We start from the raw sequence: 13,146 nt of genomic DNA on the forward strand, positions 1-13,146 counted from the left end.
AGTCTTTTGATAATAAAGAATTATCTAAATGGTCATGCAAGGAGGTAGGATGATTTCCATCCATTAAACCTAATTATGTTGTTCACCAAAGCACAAAATCATCAACCTAGTTGATGATTTCGGTTAGTCATGAAATAAGAATAAATATACAAAAACCCTTATACGTCTAACTAGCCAAATGGGTACACCCGACTAGTACATACCCAACATGGCAAATGTTAGAGACGGCGTGGGGTTGGCTCACTTTGTTTCTTGGAAACTACTTAGGAATCTATGTCATCTAAATCATCAAGTAACCAAGTGAACTCAAACTAGACGAGTGCAGTCCAATCATGGCAAATGTTTGGAGACTAGGTGTAGTTTAGACACTTTGTTACTAGTAAGTTAACTTGATAATTTAGGGTAAAGAATAAAGAATTAATTAAGTGAGTGAGGAAGTGGAATCATAGTTGGAAAGCCAAGGCTTCCATTGTTCACACTTTATCAAAACACAAGTCTCACAACATTGAAGATTGTGAGCTTGGATGGTTTCAACACTTTGTAGGTTGCTTGGAACCTTTTAGAATAGAAAGTTTAGAGGTATTTTGGACCTTAAATCTGATGGAAATCTACCTTACACAAGCCCCACAATCATGAATTTTATTGGGAAAAACGTAGGTATAAGACTTCCACAAGAACAAGTAGCAAAAGTTAAATCAAAATAGAATGTTTAGACCACTTTAGGGATCTTTTCTGGAGTTTAACCCTTTTGTTACACCATGGTGAACATTGGGTAACAATCCAAGATGTTATCCAAGTGATTTGAAGTAAGAAAGATGAAGAAAACATGAAGGAAAGTGAGTTAGAAACTCACTTTTGGAGTTGGATATAGTCTATCCAATTTTGCAAAACAACTGATTTGAGAGTGTTTTGGGTGAGATTATGGTGTGGGAAAAGTGGAATGAAGGTGTGGGAGGCTTGGTTGTATAGTGGTTGAGTAGGGTTAGTGTTTTAATGGAGTTATAAGGTGATTTAGGAAGAAGAAAAGTGAAAGTGACCAACCCGGATATGAGAAATAACTCGGTGCGGATTAAGCAGCTTCGCATCATGCGGCGGGCAAAAGATATAGAGCCCGCGCGACACTGCGTGTTAATGTTTCACTCAGAGTTTGGTTTATTCACTTTTAGCCCCTGAACTCTTAAATGTTCGTTATTTTATGTTAAAACTTATGTTTTAACATGTTTCCGAGTATGGAAAGCGTATGTATGTATGTATGCGTAACGTATCGTGTATGTATAAATGATAAGTTGAATGTATAACAAGTCTTGGTTTCGCATGGAAACACATGTTTGATTGCATGAAACACAAGTATGAATGTATGTATAAGATATGAATTTCTATTATGATCAAGGTCTCGGATTACAAGTTGGAAACGAAAAATGAATAGAAGTTACTAAAAATAGAAATGATATTACAACATTCTAAATAAGGAAAGTACAAAAATGCGGAGTGCTACAATCTCCCCTACTTTAGGAAATTTCGTCCATATTCAACAGGAAGACTCAACGAACAAGTGTGGGTATTTAGTCTTCATATCACTCTCGAGTTCCCAAGTGAATTCGGCACCACGTTTGCCTTCCAATCAAACGTTGGCTATGGGAATATGACTGTGCCTTAGTTGCTTGGTTCCTCAGTCCATGATTTCTACCGGTTTCTCGACGAAGTGTAAAGACTCGTTGATACGTAAGTCGTCAAGTGGAACTTGAAGTCCTTCGTCGGCTAAGCATTTCTTGAGGTTGGATACATGGAACGTTGGGTGAACATTGTTGAGCTCTTGAGATAGATCAAGTCGGTAAGCTACCTTGCCAATCCTTGCGAGGATCTTGAATGGACCTAAAAAACGTGGAGCAAGTTTTCCTTTTTTACCAAAGCAGACTACTCCCTTCCAAGGGGATACCTTGAGAAGAACGAAGTCACCAACGTTAAATTCCAAGGGTTTGCGACGTTTTGCGGCGTAGCTCTTTTGTCGACTTCTAGCCTTGAGTAGGTTGTCACGAAGCTGTAAGATCTTGTCTGTTGTCTTTTGGAAAGACATAACCTTTAAACACCTGGGTTTATGAGATTAAGGTTTTGGGTTCAAGTCCCACTAACTACAGAGATTAAAAGAAATTTGTTATTAAAAAAAGTTGTAAATTGTGCTAACTGAAGCACACACCAATGATAATGAGTTAGCTCTAAGAAAGTTAACGGTAGTTGGCAAGAATAATGCAATTAGGGAGCTCTAAAGGCTAAGGTGAGTCCATCTTACATTTTAATTGATTAAATATATTGAATATTGTAGTGTTGTCTATACCAAGATAGGCACACTCGACTTATAACAAAAGGTCAAACAAAGCAAGAAAGGTTTTGACACATAATCTAAAGATTTAAGCAAATTCAATCATACATATCCTTAAGAAAGCAATTTTAGTGTATAATTTACTTTAAAATATTTATGTATCTTGGCAACTTAGCCTCATAAACACAAGCCCTTTCCAAATAGTAGTTGACAACCTAAAGGCCAACACAAACTCCATTGGTATGCTTCTTTGAGCACAACTCAATACCTATTGACCCCTTCCACTAATTTCATGATTTTGCTCTCAAATTAAAATTGAATTAAACCAACCAATTTTTAGTATCATATATGAAATATATTTATATGATGATTTTAAACTTCTGGAATTTTTAAACACTGTCATTTTCTATAAATCCGTATATAAGTTAATAAATCCACTTAAAACCAAAGTTTGTTCCCAAACTAGTGTAGATACAGAAAGTATTTACCTATTTGGGTACTTTAAAAATATTTACCTATTTGAGTACTTTTTTATATCCCTTTAATTTTTTATCTAATTTATACATTTCTTTTTATTTTTCTACCCAAATTTAAATTAGATTACTCACAGAATTAGAATCGGCAAAAATATGAGTAATTATTTTTTGTTAAAAAATAAAAAGTTCTGCAAATATTTAAAAAAACCTGAAAAATTCTACAAAAAAATCTGCGAGAAATCCACAAAAAATCTGCAAAAATATATTAAAAAATTCTACAATAATTCTGCAAAGTTAAAAAAATCTGCAAAAAATATTATAAAAAAAACCATATAATCTACACTAGTTTGGGAAAAAACTCCATTTCTTTATCCGTTTTATTTTCTTTTTATAACCTGAAATTGTCTAGGCCCGTTTAAACTAAGCTCATAAAAAAATAAAACAATAAATTCACAAATTTACTCCCCTAAGTTATATCGATTAAGTGATAGTAATTTCGTGGAAAGTTTGATATTTCAAACAAGTTTATTTAAACTCATGCAATTTATAAAATAAAGTTACAAATTTCGAATTTCTTGAAATTTGAGTTTTGAGAAAAGATCATAAGTATTTTAATTATTTCAATTTTATTAATAGTGATTATTTCTCCAATATTCTGTAAGTATAAGTAGTTTTGTTTTTTTTTATAGATATTAACCTCAAACGAACTACACAATGTGGACCATCAAATCCACCAACTATTACCCTATAGATTATATGGTTTTTTTATAATATTTTTTGCAGATTTTTTTAACCTTGCAGAATTATTGTAGAATTTTTTAATATATTTTTGCAGTTTTTTTGAGGATTTTTTGCAGATTTTTTTTTTAGAATTTTTGCAGATTTTTTTTGAATATTTGTAGCATTTTATTTTTTTACAAAAAATGATTACTCATATTTTTGTTGATTCTAATTCTGTGAGTAATCTAATTTTACTTTGGGTAGAAAAATAAAAAGAAATGTATAAATTAGGTAAAAAAAAATAAAGAGATATAGAAAAGTACCCAAATAGGTAAATATTTTTCAAAGTACCCAAATAGGTAAATATTTTTTGTATCTACACTAGTTTGGGAAAAAACTCCTTAAAACCATATAATAATATGATGAATTATGTTGATCTTTATTCTTATCCTCTGTATAGGTAAATACTTTTTGTATCTACACTAGTTTGTGAAAAAAACTCCTTAAAACCATATAATAATATGATGAATTATGTTGATCTTTATTCTTATCCTCTGTATAGGTAAATACTTTTTGTATCTACGCTCGTTTGGGAAAAAAACTCCTTAAAACCATATAATAATATGATGAATTATGTTGATCTTTATTCTTATCCTCTGTAAATCCGTGTATGAGTTAATAAATCAACTTAAAACCATATAATCTATTATATATAATAAATAAAAGGTATTTGGACTACTCTTTGGGCTACGTGTCAACACCAGAGAACCCCTTGAATGCCTTTTTCCCGCCCAACAGTGTTTTCCCCTTCTTTCTCTTCTTTTTTTGTCTGCTTCTCAGTCTCTACAAATAGATCCAGATTTCATTTCCCTCTTCTCTCTCTTCTCTCTGGCGATTTTTAACCCTAAACTCATTTCAAATTTCAAATCCCCGACCACAATCAATCAGGTATGAAATCTCACTTTAACCTCCTTCTCCCTATACGATTTGGTGATAGTTTTTGTGTACGCAGATGTCCACCGTTGCAGAGCTTAAAGAGAGGCACATAGCTGCAACTGAAACTCTGAATTCTCTCAGAGAACGGTTGAAGGAACGACGGCTTCAGTTGTTAGATACAGACGGCATACGTACTTGTATATACTAGATGAAAGTTATTTGGGCCATGTGTCATTAAATTAGGGCATCCTCATTTCTGTTTTCCCGCCCAACAGTACCACACTTTCATCCCTTTTATACTCCCTCCGTCTCCTTTTTTCTTTTTCAAAACCTTGAATCTGAATCTTCTTCTCCTGTACTCTTCTTCCTTCTTAATCAAAGATAAAAGCAAATCATCTCGTCATGAATCATTCAGCCTTTGTAATTTTCATGTCTGATTATACCATGAGGTAATATCTGGCTTTTGTAATTATCATCCCGAGCTATAGTTGGGAAGATTCTTTCATCTTCTTCGTCGGCAAGGTTCTTCCATTTGAGGTTTGATTTGTATGTTTATAGATCTGTGTTGATTTGCTTGAGATTTGAATCTTCTGATTGTTGAAGACTTTGAATATGTTTACTGATTATTCTTTTTGAAATTAGGGTTTCATTTGCTTGGGATTTGAATCTTCTGATTGTTGAAGACTTTGAAGCCGCTCCTTTTAAATTTCCAGTTCCCGAGGTAGTATTTGTTTGTAACAGCAGTGGTTCAGCATCTACAGTGGACTCAACATCTACAGTGGATTCAACATCAGGTGTGTGCTATTATTGTTTGATGTTGTTTGCTATTGTTGTTTGATGTTGTTTGCTATTATTGTTTGATGTTGTTTGCTATTATTGTTTGATGTTGTTTGCTATTGTTGTCAAGTAAGGTAAAAATGGTCATTCTAATTATCTGAATATTGCGTATGATATCCTTTTAATTTTAATCGCCCAACAAGTTTTTTGGTTTGTTTCTTTCATATTTCATTATGATTTGGATGCTTTTAGGGTTTGATTTTATATTGGTCATCACATTAATGGTGAGTACTCAAGAATATTGGATGGTTTACTTAGTTTTATTTTGTGTATTTTTGGATGATTTCATCCATTTCTTTAGATAGTTCATGATTGAAGATGCAGTTGAAGGGATCATTTGAGTGAAATGAATGTTGATTTATCAGAAGATGCAGTTGAAGGTATTTTAAATAAGGTAATAATTGCATTACATGTCACACCCCCAAATTACCACCTAGGGTATGTCCCTATTGGAGGTGCAACGATCCAACAAAGAGCCACCAATCATATCAAACACAAGTTATAATGCACTGAAATACCCAATTGAAAGAAATGTATCGTTTGAAAGTTAAACCAAAACCAAAGTATTGAGCGGAAGCATAAATGTATAAGTGTGTAAATGTATCAAAACCAAATCAAAATAACTGTTTATTATGACCACAACCACTCCAGCAGCATCAGACAGCAAGCTCCCAAGTTCCTTCAATAATTACCTACAAGCATGTAAACAAGTGTGTCAGACTACGCTGGTGAGTTCAAGGTTTGTGTTTGTTTACCAAGTTGTGTTACCGATCATGTGAGTAAAACAGTTTACAAGACGATATGTTGTTTGTTGTTATGATGTTTGATGTTTCGATGTTGTTATTACTCGATTACCGAACGGCCATATAATATGTGATTGTCATGTTTTAAGGTAATTAGTTCACGCCCGTTCTCCTCGAACGTCGTGAGGGTGCCAAACCTAATAGCGCTATCAACTAATAACCCCCGTTGCCCTACAAGCAACGACCCGGTAGATGTAGTGGTCTTACAATGATAGAAAACTGAGTACAATAACCAACATCCCATTACCCATGCATTCCTCATCGGAACGTTACCCGTTATCCCTTCACTGGGATCCATGCTTGAGAAAGAGCAATGAACTCACCTTTGGTTTGCTCGGTAAGATTTAGTTAACTGCTTAATAGTTGATTACAGATGTCCTAACATGATTACCGACAACAATTAATCTCAGTTGCACATAACCCACACGTTACGCATACAGTTAATTCACGTATTCCATGTTCGCACAAGATACATTTGTTATACATGTAATGCACACATGTAATTCTAGTCATGATAGTTAATCTATTCGCATAGCACCATTGAATAATCACTTAACATATAGTAGTTCAAACATACTATATACATACATAACTTACTGCCATATGTTTCAAATCTAATTATCAATCATGTGCGGCCCCATGTCTTAAACAGGCCCGTTCAAATTATAGCCGAGGGTACGGCCCAGTCGGCCCAATGCCCAAGTCCGAAATAAGTAATATTGTTCTAACTTTCTTAGCCAAATCCAACCATATGTACAATCCTCTTGTTATGTGGCCCAATGTCACACCCCCAAAATCCCACCTGCGGAGTACTACCGCTTGGAGGCGTGACTGACCAGGATCCAGCCACCAATCATACTGAACAAGCATATAAGTAATTATAAAAGTTTAACCAATACGATTGGTGTTCCAAAACAAATAAGTTTAAGTTGTAAGCGGAAGCATAAGTTTAAAGTTGTAACATAAGTTCCAAAAGTTTCAAGTTTAACATAGTCTTGTAGCAATCCCTGTCCCACAACGATCCTCCTCCATGCAAGCTCCCACTGAGTACCTATGGTCCTGCAAAGCATGTAGTAACGAGTCAACAACTAGTTGAGTGAGTTCACGGGTGGGCGTTCGTTTTAGTTGTTTCGAAAACAGTTTACTTTATCTGGCATCCTGCCGTGGGGGTTACCCCATAGTTTTAAAAAAAACGTGACCAGTTCGTTCCCAGTTACTCCGGCACTCCGGCCGTGGGGGCTACCCCATGTAGTTATCAGGCATTTCGGCCGTGGGGGCTACCCCATGTACATCATCTGGCTCTCCAGCCGTGGGGGCTACCCCTTGTGTATACTAGACTCGTTACCGTATCGATTGCTGACTGTAGTCATGTTTATGTGCCCTGAAAACATCAATGTCTATCATCATTGACGTGCCCCAGATCCATTAGTTCACGCCCGTCCTCTGCGGCACGGTGTGAGGCTTGTCAGACCTAAATAGCGCTATCTAACTAATGACCCGCTCGCCATTGGCCCGGCGATTAGTCGATACAAAAAGGAGGGACTTCGTGATAGAGTTTTAGTCTAGTACGTTTATCCGTCCATCCGGACGAGGAATCACATTCCTGAACCACTGACGTCCTGCCCAAGGAGGACGAGGAACCCACGTTCCTTAACCCAGTTCCCAACCCAGGGAATCCCATGCTTTGTAGAGGGTGTGAACTCACCTCGGTTTGCTCGGCAGTTAATCACAGAAAGTCAATCAAGTCGCAAGTAGTCAATAACGTCCTATCACGGTTATCACGTATAATCAGATTCGAACCAAGTAGTGCACAAATGTTCAACACGTATGGCAGACACGTTTAATCAGTAGCAGTTCATAGGTAACAGTTAATCACATGTTCAAAGTCCAAACAGTTGGGCTCGTGATAACAGGCCCAAATAACTCATCAACAGTAGCACAGAAGTTCATAAGTCCGGCCCACTAACTAAGGCCCAAAGTGTGGTCTCGAGTCGCAACCGGACTCGCAAGCATGGTCTCGAGTCATGCTGTGTGTTGATCATGGATGGTTGCGAGTCGCAACCGGTGTCGCAACCGTAGTCTCGGTTCATCATGCTAAGGTCTCGAGTCGCAACGGGACTCGTAACCTGTGGTTTCGGCTTGTCCTGCTATGGTTGCGAGTCGCAACCGCGTGGTCTCGAGTCATCACGCTGTGGTTGCGAGTCGCAACTGCGTGATTGCGAGTCGGTAGCAGTCGTTTTCAAGTTCACGTGTTGATGCAGATGTAGTCAGATTAGTGGTACAATATAATCAGGCCCAAATCCGGAAATAACCAATAGCATTCCACTAACAGTTTTCCTAATCAGGTTATTGGTCAAAGATGGATCAAATCACAAGGGTTTTCTATCTTCAACTATCATTCAAAGTGTTCTTCACATATTCAAACATGTGTTCATCAAGTTCATAACATATTAATCACTTATTCAACCAACACTATGAACAACAATCAAAATACAATTTACTATCATGCATCCTATATGACAAACATGTTCATTAGCCGATTTGTTTAGTATAAACACCCAACTTTTCGGATCCAAATCCAAGTGCAACCAATATCATCATTCACCTTTTAACATACAATGAACCCATTTTTACATTAAGCATTTATGCATAGTTCCACACATAACAAGAATATTCATGAACCGATTTCTTTTCAAAACATCATGCATAACTAAGTTAACTACCATATTATCACATAATCTCATCATATAAACATAACATGAACATACTAACACTAAGCATTCAACCATAATCTTTAAAAACACTAACCGGTTAATGGGTTTCGAGGGTGTGTGTAAAGCTTCCAACCGGGTGTGTGTGTGTGAGCCGATCCAAGTCCAAAGATCCAAGAATGATGAAGTGTTTGTGTTCTTAGGTTTAGAGAGAGAAGTAGGAGGGTGTGTGTGTGTTCTAATGTTCAACAAATGGTAAAAACTAACTAAGGTGGTGTATATATAGTCAAGTTCCAAGTGTGCACCCTTAGTGGGTTTCGAGTGGGGGTTCACGGCCCAAAGGCCCAACCGGCCACTAGGTTCTCGGCCCAAGTCCACTCGAGACCTCATGGTCTCGAGTCGGGTTCTTTGTTCTCGGGTTGGGTTCTCGGTTCACATAAAACACGTACACATATATATACAAATGCACACATAACAAAGCACTTATCACATAAAAGGTTCACGTTATCATTTTAACTAGTCACATAACGTACAAGCAAGTTACAACGAAAGGTTCTAGATTTCGAGTTGTCACATCATCCCCAAGTTGAAAGAAATTTCGTCCCGAAATTTGATGGCACTCACTGAGGAAGCTAGTTAGGTTGCAAGGTTTTCCCGGTTTTCCTGGGGTGTCACATCCACCCCCCGTTGATCTGGAATTTCGTCCCGAAATTCCGTAGCTTCAGCCTCAGTAGCGTTTGTACTGTTCTCAAACAGTTGGGGATACTTTTGTTTCATCCGATCTTCGCGCTCCCAGGTAAACTCTGGGCCGCGACGTGAGTTCCAACGAACTCGTACAAGAGGTATTCTAGTGCTCTTGAGGACCTTAACATCCCGGTCCGTGATCTCGACAGGTTCTTCGACGAATTTCAACTGTTCGTCGATCGTAAGTTCCTTCAGAGGAACTACGTGCGTCTCATCTGACAGACACTTCTTCAGATTCGACACATGGAAAACGTTGTGAACTGCACCGAGTTCTGCTGGTAATTTCAGTCTGTAGGCCACCTTGCCTATTTTCTCAAGAATTTCAAAAGGTCCAACGTACCGTGGGTTGAGTTTGCCGCGTTTACCAAAACGAACCACACCCTTCCAGGGTGAGACTTTGAGTAATACCCGCTCCCCAACCTGGAGCTCAAGTGGTTTCCTGCCCTTATCGGCGTAGGCCTTCTGACGGTCACGAGCCGCCGCCATGCGTTGTCGTATTTGAGCAATCCGCTCAGTAGTGTCTACCACATGTTCTGGACCAGTGATCTGACTATCCCCCACTTCTGCCCAACAGAGGGGTGACCGGCATTTACGTCCGTACAATGCCTCAAACGGAGCAGCTTTAATGCTGGTGTGGTAGCTGTTATTATACGAGAATTCCACGAGTGGCAGATGCCTTTCCCAGCTGTTGCCAAAGTCGATTACACAAGCGCGAAGCATGTCTTCTAATGTCTGAATAGTTCGCTCGGACTGCCCGTCCGTCTGTGGGTGATACGCTGTGCTCATATCTAAACGTGAGCCAAAAGACTTGTGCATTGCCTGCCACAGTTCCGAAGTAAAACGTGCATCTCGATCAGAGATAATAGAAGTGGGCACCCCGTGCCTCGAAACAACTTCCTTGAGGTATATTTCCGCTAGAGTGGAGAATTTATCTGTTTCTTTGATTGCCAAGAAGTGTGCGGATTTTGTGAGTCGATCCACGATCACCCAGATAGTATCGTTCCCGCGCTGTGATCTAGGTAAGCCAGTAACGAAATCCATGGAAATTTGCTCCCATTTCCATTGTGGTATCTCTGGTTGCTGAAGTAGGCCTGAAGGTTTCTGATATTCTGTCTTGACTCGCGCACAAGTCAAACACTTGCTGACGTAGGTTGCTATGTGGGCCTTCATGCTAGGCCACCAATACGTAGTTTTAATATCGTGGTACATCTTGTCCGAACCAGGGTGTACCGAGTAGCGAGATTTGTGCGCTTCATCCATCACAAGTTCTCGTAAGTCGCCATAGAGTGGGACCCAAATGCGTCCTGTTACATAATAAGCACCGTCTTCCTTCTGTTCTAAGCGTTGCCTTGACCCGCGTAGAGCTTCAGCTCTAACGTTTTCTGGTTTCAGTGCTTCTATCTGAGCAGCTCGTATTTGCGAAGGTAGACTAGAATGTATCGTGAGTTGTAAAGCTCTTACGCGCTTAGGCGTAGTGTCCTTCCGACTCAGGGCGTCTGCCACAACATTGGCCTTGCCCGGGTGATACCTGATAGAGCACTCGTAGTCATTCAGCAGCTCGACCCATCGTCGCTGCCGCATATTCAGTTCCTTCTGCTTGAATATGTGTTCTAAACTTCTGTGGTCGGTGTAGATGGCGCACTTGGTTCCGTACAGGTAATGCCGCCATAACTTAAGTGCAAAAACAACAGCTCCCAGCTCTAAATCATGCGTAGTGTAGTTCTTCTCGTGAACTTTAAGTTGTCGTGAGGCGTAAGCTATGACTTTATCTCGTTGCATCAATACACAACCAAGACCTTGAATTGATGCATCACAGTAAACCACAAAATCTTCTGTGCCCTCTGGCAGTGAAAGGATAGGTGCACTACAAAGTCTATCCTTTAGATGCTGAAAAGCTAACTCTTGTGCATTTCCCCAATGATAAACAACGCCTTTCTGTGTTAACAACGTGAGGGGCTGCGCGATTTTAGAAAAATCCTTAATGAATCTCCTGTAATAACCTGCCAATCCCAAAAATTGGCGAATTTCCTTTGGTGTGCGAGGCGCAGGCCAGTTCTTAATAGATTCCACTTTGGATGGATCAACGTGAATCCCATCCTTGTTCACCACATGCCCTAGGAAATGGACTTCACGAAGCCAGAAGTCGCATTTCGAGAATTTTGCGTAAAGCTGTTCCTTCCGAAGGAGTTCCAAAATAAGTCGTAGATGTTGTTCGTGCTCTTCTTTGCTCTTAGAATAGATCAGGATGTCGTCGATGAAGACTATAACAAACTTGTCCAGATACGGTTTGCACACTCGATTCATCAAATCCATAAAAACTGCCGGTGCGTTCGTCAGCCCAAACGGCATGACCAGAAACTCATAGTGCCCATATCGAGTCCTAAAGGCCGTCTTAGAGACATCCTCTTCCCGAACTCTCAGCTGGTGATATCCCGATCTCAGATCGATCTTTGAATAGTAGCTCGACCCCTGCAACTGGTCGAACAAGTCGTCAATACGCGGTAGAGGATAACGATTCTTCACAGTCACTTTGTTGAGTTCGCGATAGTCGATACACATTCTGAAGGTACCATCCTTCTTCTTCACAAATAACACTGGAGCTCCCCAAGGCGATGAGCTAGGACGAATGAAACCCTTATCCAAGAGTTCTTGTAGTTGCGTGGAGAGTTCTTCCAACTCTGATGGCGCTAAACGATAAGGTGCACGGGCTACAGGCGCGGCTCCAGGAGCTAGATCAATCTGAAACTCGACTTGGCGATGGGGCGGAAGACCAGGTAATTCCTCAGGGAATACCTCAGGATAGTCGCGTACAACCGGAAAATCCTCTAGCTTCTTCTCCTTCTCTGTGGTATCAGTAACTAGAGCCAAAATCGCAGTGTGGCCCTTTCGTAAGCATTTCTGAGCCTTAAGAAGAGAGATGATGTTCTCAACAGCACTTCTCTTGTCGCCACGAATCATGAGAGGTTCACTACCTAAACCAGGAATACGAACGATCTTCTCGTTGCAAAGAATCTCTGCTCGGTGTTGGGATAACCAATCCATCCCAATGACAACGTCGAAACTACCCAAGACAATAGGAATAAGATCGATAGAGAAAGTCTGGTTAGCGAGAATAAGCTGGCAACCCTTGACTACGTGAGAGGCTTCCAAACTCTTACCATTAGCTAGCTCTACAGTGTGCTTGTCGCTCAGGGGTGTAGGAATACGCTTAAGCATCTTACTAACTTCTAGTGACACATAACTAGTATCGGCACCCGAATCAAATAAGACTGTAACATAAAAGTCGTCGAGAAGGAACTTACCCGTCACCACGTTGGGATCATTCCTTGCTTCACCTTGGCCAATCACGAACACACGTCCCCTAGCACCATTGTTGTTGTTCCCATTGTTACCATTCCCCTGATTATTGTTGTTGTTCTGGTTCAGTTGGGGACAATCCTTCTTGAAATGACCTTCAGCTCCACACTGAAAACACCCTTTGTTGTTACCCTGCTGCTGTCGCTGGTTCTGCTGAGGTTGCTGACGATTCTGATTGACGGGATATGCGCTCCTGCAATCTTTTGCAACATGACCAGGCTTGTTGCATCGATGACAGTTGCCCC

Source organism: Helianthus annuus, chromosome 1 (assembly GCF_002127325.2).
Source record: "Helianthus annuus cultivar XRQ/B chromosome 1, HanXRQr2.0-SUNRISE, whole genome shotgun sequence".
Lineage (NCBI taxonomy): Eukaryota > Viridiplantae > Streptophyta > Magnoliopsida > Asterales > Asteraceae > Helianthus > Helianthus annuus.